The sequence below is a fragment of the Ipomoea triloba genome, chromosome 3, assembly GCF_003576645.1.
Source record: "Ipomoea triloba cultivar NCNSP0323 chromosome 3, ASM357664v1".
Taxonomy (NCBI): domain Eukaryota; kingdom Viridiplantae; phylum Streptophyta; class Magnoliopsida; order Solanales; family Convolvulaceae; genus Ipomoea; species Ipomoea triloba.
Window position 1 is genome coordinate 8495800 of NC_044918.1, and position 11262 is coordinate 8507061.

An 11262-nucleotide genomic window follows, 5' to 3' on the forward strand; every position below is an offset into this window, starting at 1 on the left:
CCCCCTCTCCCAAGTTCTAGCTTCCCCCCCCCCCCCCACTCAGCCCGCTACGCACGCGCATGGCACCACGTACTGGCATCCTCGCGGCCACGATCTCAGGCCCCCGCTATCCGCTTCTACCGCCTCCGCCTGAACCTCCGCGACCGCCTCGCTCCCTTCCCGGGCTATATCGCCGCGCACGGCTCTGCCACAACCGGTTGCACCCGGTTCGGCCGCTGCACCGGTTCAGTCGCCATAGGCTGTACCCGATTCGTTCGCCGGTTCAACCGCCACAGGCTGCACCCGGTTCGGTTGCCATACCCGGTTCAGCCGCCACAAGCTGCACCCGATTCGACTGCCCCACCCGGTTCAGCCGCCAAAGGCTGCACCTGGTTCGGCTGCCCCACTCGGTCTAGTCGCCACCTGGCCGCACCCGGTTCGGCCGCCATACCCGGTTCAACCGCCATTGGCTGCACCAGGTTCGGCCGACCTAGGCCGGGTTTACCTATCGTACTACCTTGGGCTTTGCGTGGTTATTTTGCGGGCCAAGCCCAACTCCCTACTCCTCATCATAAGTCTTCCACTTATTTTAATCATTGACTAATGATTAAAAGAAGTAGTGCCAAGCCCGAGCCTTGAACTCGATCCATCTTTCCCTCTAATCCTAGTCAAACCTTCCATCTCAGTCAACCAATAATCCCACAATCTCCTCCCCTGTCTTCTCAACCCCTCTTAAACTTCTCTTCCCCTGTTAATATAAAGTAGTTAGGTGTGGTTTAACAAATCCTTGCCTTTGATCCATACAAACCCCAACCTCAAAGAATCCTCCATCCGCTCATACTTTGTTGTCTTCTCCTTCGACTAACCACCTCCATCGCCACCATGCACGATTCACCCGGTGCTCCCGCTCCTAACGCCGCCACGGTTGCGCACAATTTGCGGGAAGCCTCGAACCCCCATGCCGCGGCTGCTGTGCCTTTGCCGTCGCCACTCGCCCCATCCGCGGTTTCGGCCGTCGCTGCTAGTCCCCTCGCGATCGATCGCACACCACCGTCACCAACCTCGCGCCCCAACGCCACGGGCTGGGTCGTTGACGCGCCTTCGTCCTTCACTGCAATGTTGAGTTTCCCTGAGTTCGCTCCACCACTATTCTCCACACCCCATCCAAATGTTCGTGCCATGATCACCACCTGAGCCAACCCCTTCGCCACCGTCGCCAATGCCGCCACCTGCCGAGGTCAGACCACCAACCCCGCGGCTCGGCGCCGTTCAACCACACGGGCCCATCGCGATCCGCCGTCCCTACTCCTCCGGCTGCCACCCCTACCTCGCGATCCTCCGTACACAGGTCGGTACCCACCGTTATTAATTTGATCGATGAAGTGCCTTCCCCTCAAATTTCTCCAAGTTACCGCTACCTAGATCCTGCCGTGGTCAGGGGAATAGCCTCAAAACTGTCTCAGGCTGAATATGTGTCTTTGGATGAATGGTAGGGGGAGGAAGTGGAGATTATTGTTCCCACCCCTACTGATAATATGACTACTCCCCCACGTCCCAATCTAGTGACTGTACATTATCATTCGGTCTTGGTGGGTCTACAATTTCCTCTTCATCCCCTAGTTTCTGAATTCTTGAAGGTTCACAATGTCGTGCTATGCCAGTTAAATCCTAATGTGGATAGGTTGTTCACATGCTTTCTCACTAGGTGTCGTGAGGTTAAAGTGCCACCATCCCTATCGTTATTTTTGCACTTATTTCATATCGGTCAAACCGGACCCTTCCTGCACTTATATCCGGCCTCCGTGTATAATTTTTTGACACCTCCCTCCTCCCTCAAGAGTTGGAAAGAGAAGTTTGTGTTCATAGAGTTCACCCCTAATATTGCACAATTAGGCTTCACACACTTGGTCTCCTCACATTAGTAATTTCACACCCCCTTCGTGTCCTGGTTTGGATGGCCATTGGACTCTCATATGAGATGGTGGGCCCTTCGACCAACGACGTTATCATGATCCCATCCAAATTCATCAGCTCAACACCCAACTGCACTTTTGTAAGTCCTGACTCTTCTACGTTTTTTTTTGTCGCCACTAGTGTTTGCTATACGGATAATATGCCTGATCATGTGTATTTCAGCGCCGCTTACTAGTACCCTGCATATGTATCATGCGTACCGTACCCGGGGCCAAGCAGCCTCTAATACCCCATCAGACGATGAAGATATGGGTGTCCTCCCTGATCCTACAATAGATGGGGGGACTTCCAGTACGATGGATGTGGTGGTTGGAGGTCCGAGCCGCGAACCTGCAAGGGATCCACCCCCGCCACCCAGCAACTGCCCTCCGTCGCCTCGATGCAATGAGTATGAGCCGTATGATCCACTAGCGGCCCGCGGTGTTGGCGCGTCACCTCCCCGGGCGCTGCGTCCTTATAAACCCAGTTATATAGAGGCTATATGACATGGAGTGCAGGATATGGTGCCTACTGGGCGTCGATTCTGGATGGATAGTAGCTCTATGGAAACACTTAGCTCCCACCTTGCGGGTGACGCTATGAACGTAAGTGTCCGCCCCCTGCATTTTGTTCGAGCGCTGGTGATCTGTAATATATTATTATTATTATTATTTTTTCAGTTGACCATGCAGGCTCTCGGACTGCACCATCGGCTACAGGAGGCTATGCTGGAATACGCAGAACCCAAACAAGCGCGTATGGCTCTGGCTAATGATTTGAGCCGATCTGAGGAGCGTTATGGTAGGGTGCGTGCTGCCTACGATGTCTTACACTCGGACTACACTGCTCTTCGTGAGGACTATGAACGTCTTCAAGCGGAGTATCAGACTCTTCAGGCTCAGGTTAAGCAGCGCGAGATCGACCATGTCGCCGTGATGCAAGGCATCATCCTAAATTGGCGCGGTACTCCTGACTTTGTGCGGGCTGCTGATGAGCTTGCCTTGACCCGCATGCCTCTCCTCCTGCAATCGCGATTAGCTACTTCTAACATGTCTTGTCAGCCTATGGTTGATGCCATGGCCAGTTGGTTTGACGTTCAGCACTTTACGGTTCCCCCGTCAATTCAGATTTTTCAGGATTGGGCGATAACTCCAGGCGGGAGACTGGCCATGGGCCCCATCGCGGAGACATGGTTGAGGGATACGGACGAGGGTCAAGCTTGCAATATGCGTGAGGGTGAGGCGGCGTTCTTTTGGGGAAACGGCACATGCAGGAGCTCTTGTATGCCAAGTTGCAACGCCGTTTTTCTAGTTTCAGCAAAGCAGGGTGGAAGCTGCCCGAGGCATTGCCGCTACAGCAGCCTTTCGACCCCGCGCCGCACGTTTAATCTTCTGATAGTGGGTTCCTGGTCACTCCGGAGAGGGTTAGAGCTAGAGTTACTTCTTCTGTAGCGGTGCCATCTGATCCGCCAGCGGCGCCATCTGATCCATCTGATCCGCCGCCTTCTGATCAGGGCATTGGTGGCACGGGAGTTGGTGATAACGTGAACCCCTCAAGCTTAAAGGGTTACACCATACTTTCAGTTTTGAGCGTATCTGGCTCGGTAGAGGGGTCTATTGCGCCCACTTCTTGAGTGAGCCGGGGAGTGTCCTAGTCACATGATTAGTTTCTTTATTTTATTATTTTTTTCTTGAGCTGTACTATATATATATATATATATATAGACTTTTGCACGCCAAGTTGCATGCCGTATCCTGTATGCCCGGGTGGAGTTATGTACCTGCCGGGTTCGGGGATCGCGTCTCCTTACCTAGAGGTGTTTGTGAGTGTGTTAGCCGCCTGCTACTTCATGTTGGCACCATGCACTTTTTTTTAAAAAAAACTTTTGCACGCCGGGTTGCGTACCTTACCCTGCATGCCAGGTGGAGTTATGTATCTGCTGGGTTTGGGGATCGCGTCCCCTTACCCAGAAGTACATGTGAGTGTGTGGGCAGCCTGCTACTTCCTACTGGCACCGTGCACCCTTTTTTTTTTTGATACGTAAGAGGTCCTAACTCGAACTGGCTTGGCTTGCGATAAAAATACTGCTTTATTCGTAATGAGGAAAGAATGCGTATGTACACAATTATTAGGTTACCTCGCGGAGATGTCTCTCTTCTATTCCTTAGTCTACTTGGCGCTAGTGGAAGAAGCGCTTTAGGTGATGTGCATTCCAGAGGCGGTTTACGGAGTAACCTTGCATGAATTCCAATTTATAAGAGTCGTCACGCACGATTGAAGCTATTTTGTAAGGGCCCTCCCAGTTCTTCGCCATTTTTCCGCATTGTAGGGGTTTGTTGACCTTTCTCCTGCGCAGCACTAGGTCGCCGACTTGGAAGGTCCTTAGCCGTACTCGAGAATCGTGGTATCGTTTGGCTGCCCTTTGATATTCGGCGATGTTTCTGCGGGCCTGCTCTCGCCGTTCTTCCAGCAGATTTAGTTCTACCCTCAGGTGTTCGTAATTTCCCTCAGTCTCATATTCCGTTACCCTTTTCGACGGGACGTTCACCTCCACTAACACTCTGGCCTCGCAACCATACACGAAGGCGAACGGGGTGTCTTCCGTGGCCCTCCTCGAGGTAGTCCTGTAGGCCCACAGGATCGAGGGTAACTCGTCGTACCACACGGACCCTGTCGCCTCCACTTTCTCTTTGATACCATTCAATATAGTGCGGTTATTGTTTTCTACTTGCCCGTTTGCTTGCGGGTATGCCACCGCTACCCTAGTGTGTTCTACGCCGTAGTAAGCGCAGAAACGGCCGAAGTCGGGGTTATCAAATTGGTTGCCATTACCCGACACGATCTGGATGGGTACACCAAACCGGGTGAATATGTTTTTCCATACGAACTTGCGACATTGGTGCGAGATAATGGATGCCAAGGGTTCCGCCTTTACCCATTTAGTAAAATAGTCTACAGCGACTATTATAAACTTCAGGCCTCCTACACCCTTCGGAAAAAGTCCTAATAAGTCAATTCCCCATCTCGCGAATGGGATTGCAGTTGTGACCGGGGTGTAATAAGATGCTGGTTGGCCATGTAGAATCGCGAATTGCTGGCAGATTCGGCACCGCTTCACATAGTCTAAGTAGTCAGCCCGGATTCTTGGCCAGTAGTACCCTTGCGAAATTACTTTGCGGGCAAGGGTCTTGGCTCCTTGGTGAGCAGCGCACGTGCCTTCGTGTATTTCTGCCATTACTGCTTCGGATTCGGCTTTTGTGAGGCATTTTAACAATGGCCCCCCAAAAGATGTTTTGAAGAGCTCGCCGTCCAAAATTCGATATGATGGCGCCATCATCACCACCTTCTGCGCCCGGGTCGGGTCACTCGGGGCGACGCCTTTGGTCTTGTATAAGACTATCTCATGCATCTACTCATCCTGGACGGGAGTGGTGACCAGTGCCTCATCTTTCTCAATGCTCGTGTAACTCACCTCGATGACTTGTGCGATCCGAGATATGTATTCTAGATTCTCATCGACACCTTGGGTTAGGCGAGATAGGAGGTCTGCCTCCCCATTTTTTGTTCTCGGGATTTGTTGTAACTCCCACTGTTCTAGTCCCGCCAGGAGTTACCAGACTATCTCCTTATATTGCCTCATTCTGTTTTCGCGGGTCTCGAACTGGTCGTTAACCTGCCCTACTACCAGTCGGGAGTCGGATCTAATCTTCAGGCGGCGCGCCGGTAAGGTTTTTGCGAGTTTTAGTCCGCCGATTAGGGCCTCGTATTCTACTTCGTTGTTTGATAATTGGAAGTTAAAACGAAACGCTCGATACACCTTGAAGCCCTCGGGTGATATAAGGACCATGCCACCTCTACAACCTTTTTTGTTGGAGGCCCCATCTGTGAACAACTCCCAATCCCGCGGGGGCGTCTCCTGTTCGTTTGTCTTTTCTCATGGCCTATCTTGGGCCGTACACTCTACGATGAAATCCGCTAGGGCTTGTCCCTTGATGGCCGTCTGTGGCTTGTACTCCAAACTATACTGGGTTAACTCCACGTCCCATTTTACCATCCGCCCTGATGACACGGGGTTCCTCAAGACCGACCCCAGAGGCTGGTCGGTTAGCACTATTACGTGGTGGGATTGGAAGTAATATACCAATTTGCGGACTGTGCGCACCAATGCATAGACTGTTTTTTCCAGTGGGGTATACCGCAATTTAGCGTTGTGCAAAGCTCGGCTCACATAATAAATGGGTCTCGATCTGGACCCCAATCTCCTCCCGTAGGAGAACCGAGCTTACTGCCACCGCAGCCACGCCCAGGTATACATAGAGGGTTTCTCCTTTTCTCTGGTTTTGACAGAATGGGTGCGGATGCTAGGTAAGCTTTGAAATGTTCGAATACCTCCTGGCATTCGGCATTCCATATGAAGCCTTCTCTTCTGCTCATGACCTTAAAGAAAGGCAGCGAGTGCTCCGCCAGTTTCGACATAAAACGACTCAGGGCCGCCAGCCTCCCGTTTAGTCTCTGTATATCCTTCACCGAGGTTGGGGGTTGCATGTTCAGGATGTTCCGGGCCTTCTCGGGGTTGACTTCAATACCTCTATGGGTCACCATGAATCGCAAGAACATTCCCCCTTTGACCGCAAATGCGCACTTTTTTGGGTTCAGATGCAAGTTATGTCGTTCCATGGCTTCGAAACATCGTGTGAGGTGTTGCGGGTGTGTATCGGCTTCTTGGCTTTTGACGAGCATGTCGTCTACATATGCTTCCATGATGTTTCCTAGCAAGTCCTTGAAAACTTCTGCCACCATTCGCGTGAACGTGCCTCCCGAGTTCTTCAACCCAAAAGCTATTACCTTATAGTAGTATACCCCGTCCGGGGTTACAAAGGCCGTTTTTTCCTCGTCCTCCTCCGCCATAAAAATTTGGTGGTACCCCTTGAAGGCGTCCATGAAACTTAAAAGCTTGCACTCGGCCGTCTCGTCTACGAGTTGGTCGGTGCTTGGCAGCGGGAGAGGGTCTTGGGGGCATGCTTTCTTGAGATCTGTGTAATCCACGCACATTCACCAAGTCGGTGGCTTGGGGGCCAGGACCACATTAGCTAACCACTCTGGGTACATTGCCTTTCGTATGTGTCCGATAGACAACAATGTTTCCAACTCCTCTTTCACGAATGCCCTTCGCTCGGCAGACAGGTGGCGACATTTTTGTTTAACGGGTCTAAAAGTGGGATCCACCACCAATCGATGTACTATAATTGAACGATCGGCTCCCGACATATCTTCCGGTCCCTACGCAAATACCTTTGCGAATTTGTACAGGACCTGTATTACCTGATCGTGCAAATCGTTCGTGAGTCCCTTTCCTATTCGAACCTTTCGATCCGGGTGCACAGGGTCCCGACTTATTTCTTCTAATTCCACTACAGGTTCCGTCCCCCTTGTCACGGGTTCTCTCTCCACTTCTTTCTCCACCGTGTTGACGGGCAACTGCTCCGCTACCAACTTCTAACACGCCTTCTTGTGGCACTCCCGGGCTAGGTGCTGGTCTCCTCGCGCAGCCCCAACCCCTTGTGGCGTGTGGAACTTGAGGCATTGGTGCTCCATGGACAGTATTCCTCCTATATCCACCAGCCTCGGCCTCCCGAGGATTATATTGTGAGCGCACGTTATCCTTACTACCACGAAATCCATTTCTACTTCCCTTATTTTTGGGAAGGCACACAATTCTACCGGTAATCGAATGGTTCCTTCGGTTTCAACGGTGTCTCCGGTGAATCCAGCCAATGGGGTTTTGACGGGCCGAAGCTGATCCTGGGCGAAGCCCAACTTCACGAACACCTCATGATACATGACGTTCACGCTACTTCCGGTGTCTACTAAGACCCTTTTTACCAGGGTTCCGTTGATGGCCATCGAAATGACCCGAGCTTCCTTGGACGAAACTCTGCCCCCGAGTAAGTCGACGTCCGAGAAAGTGATGACCTCACGCCGCTGCTTTTTTGAGGCGGATGGTCCTTATACGGACCCCACGTATTTCTCCTCCTCCACTGGGGTCCATCCGCCGAAGATTACGCTTATTACAGGGCGCTTGCCCTTGTCCGTGTTCTCCCTCGCGGGTTTGTCTTTCGAGGGAGACAGGTTAGGGCGATCACCCGTTTCCTTTGTCCACACGTTTCCGAGGTGCATCCTATTTCCTTCCTCCAGGCCTGGCATTCATCTGTGTTGTGCCCGTACCAGCGGTGGAAGCGACAAAACCTCTCGCGATCTTGCCGTGGGAAATTGCAGGGGTGAGACTCAAGGATTTTGATTACCTGGCACTCCTCGACGTAAGCGAGTATTTCGCTAGGCCTAGCATTGAGGGGGGTGAGCGAACGGGGGTCGCCACCCTGGGAGGGGGGCGAGATGCCCACGGAAGAGGCGCTTTAGGCATCCCTAACGATTTATGTCCTCCGATTTCGGTTGTGCCTCTCCCTCTTCCCGGGATCTTATCTTGGATCGCCCCTTTCTTGGTTTGCCTAGGTCGTCGACCACTCGGGTTTTCTTGATGGGATGTTCTTCCTCACATCCCTTAAGCCAGTTCGCTTCTTCAGCGTCGGCATACCTGTCGACCTTTGCCATAAGGGCGGAGTATGTGTCTGGCGTCTTACGTTGGAGGCTTTTGTAGAGCTCCCCGGCCCGCAGGGCATCCACGAACATGACGATTGCGGACTTGTCGTCGATATCCTCTACATTAGCCTCCTCTGCTCGCCAGCGTGCTAGGAAATCTGCTAATGATTCCCCCATCCCTTGCTTGACCGTGGTAAGGTGTGTAAAATGCTTGCGGCTTTTCCTCCCCCGCATAAAGTGGGCTATGAACCGTATGTCCAGGTCATGGAAAGAGTCAACCGAACCTCCTTTTAGGTTGGTGAACCAGTGTTGTGCCTGACTCGCCAAGGTGGAAAAGAAGGCCCTACACATCATAGCTTCCGACGCACCCATTAACATCATGGTGGCCTGGTATGTCATGATGTGTCCCTGCGGGTTTCTCGAACCCTCGAACCACCTGACGCTAGGGGGTTTGAAATTGGAAGGAAGTGTCTCCTTCATGATTCTCCTAGTGAAGGGTGGGGTGACTACGATTTTAGGGATCATTGGGAGGTTGCCTCTCTATTTCCAATGGAAGAGCTCCGCGATTTTCGCATCTATTCTCCTCTCCCACTCCCTGGGAGAACCTTCCCTGGCTCGGGGATGGTCGAATGCCCCGTGTTGCGTAGGAGATCGGCGAGTACTCTCGCCCTCCGACTCCTCGGTAAGCTGCAGGGGTATTCCTCGGGTTTCTCCCTGATAGTTTGGAGCGTTCCATTCTTACCCCCGATCATGCGGTGGAACGACCCCCTTACTCCCCACACTGCGGTTGACCCGGGAGGATCCTTGCTTAGCGTTTGGAGGGGGGAAGACGACCCTCGGGTACTCACCCACTTGATCCGCCGCCGCCTCGCGGGGGAAGGCGGCCTGTACCTCCAGCGGTGTGGAGTGAGCTCATTTGACCGCACTTCGGGCACCCGCTCTGATCTTGTCAAGTGCGTTTGACGGCGGAGCCGTGCCCCGGGGTGGGCCGTGCTCCCTCCCTATAACTTGTCGGTCCGGTAAGGTTGCTGAACATCCGTTCCGGGTAGGGGTGAGCAAACGGTCGGTCGGTTACATAACCGACCGAAAAACCGAATAACCGGCCGTGATATTTGGCTCTTGTAACCGACCGAAACCGACCGATGATGGTTCTAAAACCGACTGAAAACCGAGCGTCGGTTTTCGGTCAGTTACCAAAAAACCGACTCCAACACAAAAGCAAGCAATACTTTAACACTTAATAGTTTATACATATTGTTTCAAAGTCCCAACTGTCAAAGCCAATGTCCTGTGTCCAAAGTTAAAATGCAAAAAAATGAAATCCAACATAGCATTACACACTGCAAGTCTAAACAAAATACAAAATATGATATCTAAAATAGCAAATGCTGCACACTGCAAGTGCCAAGTCTAAACAAAACAAAGTAATATGAAATGAAAGAACATTCTGTATTTCTGCCAAGCTTCCCCTTCAAATATTCAAATCCTTCAAAGTTCAAACCTATAAAATGAAATATAATAGAAGTATTAATATTATTACTATTAAAAAAATTAGTATTTCATAATTCATAACACACAATAACACACAAAAACACAACTGGTCAAGTAGTCATATAACATTATAACTCATATTTCCAGAACACTCACAGTCACTGACTCACTGGCAGTAAACAACACTCAACACTCACTTGCAGTAAACAAACTTCCTTATTTACCAACTTAATTAAACAGATAATAAATTAATTTATTAACAGTAAAATAATTTATTAATAGTATACAAATTTATCTATTTAATTAAACATTTAACAAAAAATAAAAAAAATTAAATATATTACCTGACTGCCTAAGTGCGGACTGCGGAGTACCGGGCGTGAGGATAGACTACGGAGTTGGTTGGCGTCGGAGCCTTGGAGGCAGAGGAGCGAACTGCGAAGGCCTGAATTCGTTGGCCGAAACTATGGAGCCATGCGTCACGGAGAAGCCATCAAGCAGAAGCCGGAGGGCGTGAGGGAGTCAGGGAGTGACCGGAGTTCGCGGACTCGTGGAATCGTCAATCGTGGAATCGGAGATACCGGAGAAGCCGAGAAGCGGAGCTGCGGTGTTGCGAGAATGGAGAAGGTCCAGAGAGCGTGAGGAATTTTGTTTTAATTGATTTTAGTTTGTAGGGTTACTGGGTTAGGTTAAAGAAAGTGTATAACATTTGGGCCTAGGGGAGTCTGACTCTGGCAGTAAAAATAATATATATATATATATATGTATATATATATATATATATATATGTAATATATATCGGTTATCGGTCACCGACCGATAACTGACCCCAATAACCGTATATTAACCGAAAAACTGAAAACCCGATTTTTTTCTAAAATTAATAACCAAAACCGACCGATAACCGATTTTTTCGGTCGGTTCGGTTATCGGTTAGCGGTTATCGGGCGGTTAACCGATGTTTTGCTCACCCCTAGTTCCGGGGGCCGGTCATTTGGACTTAAACTTGCAGGAGATTCTTGGTCAGGGTTAGAGACGTACGATTTGTGGTTCAGTACCCACAGATGGTGCCAATGATGGTTTCACATGGATCGGGTCCACTATAAAATGGTATTACAATGCTAGACTAGACGAAGGCGACAGTCCTCTTGCGATGCAATACTATAACAAATAACTAGCTAAGGGAAACACTTACTAGGAAGGACTAACCTAGATGCCAAGGATCGACCTTGGGACCGCTGA

The 11262-nt window shown here is 50.7% G+C and overlaps 1 long non-coding RNA gene across 1 annotated transcript; it reads right to left on the minus strand.

Annotated features, from left to right (window-relative positions):
• Positions 1–9740: 9740 nt before the first annotated feature.
• On the minus strand, positions 9741–10662 carry LOC116014500. Its single transcript, XR_004097401.1, has 2 exons — positions 10365–10662; positions 9741–10030 (listed from the first exon to the last, which is right to left on the minus strand). It is a non-coding gene; the product is annotated as an uncharacterized LOC116014500 (long non-coding RNA).
• Between the last annotated feature and the right edge of the window lie 600 nt (positions 10663–11262).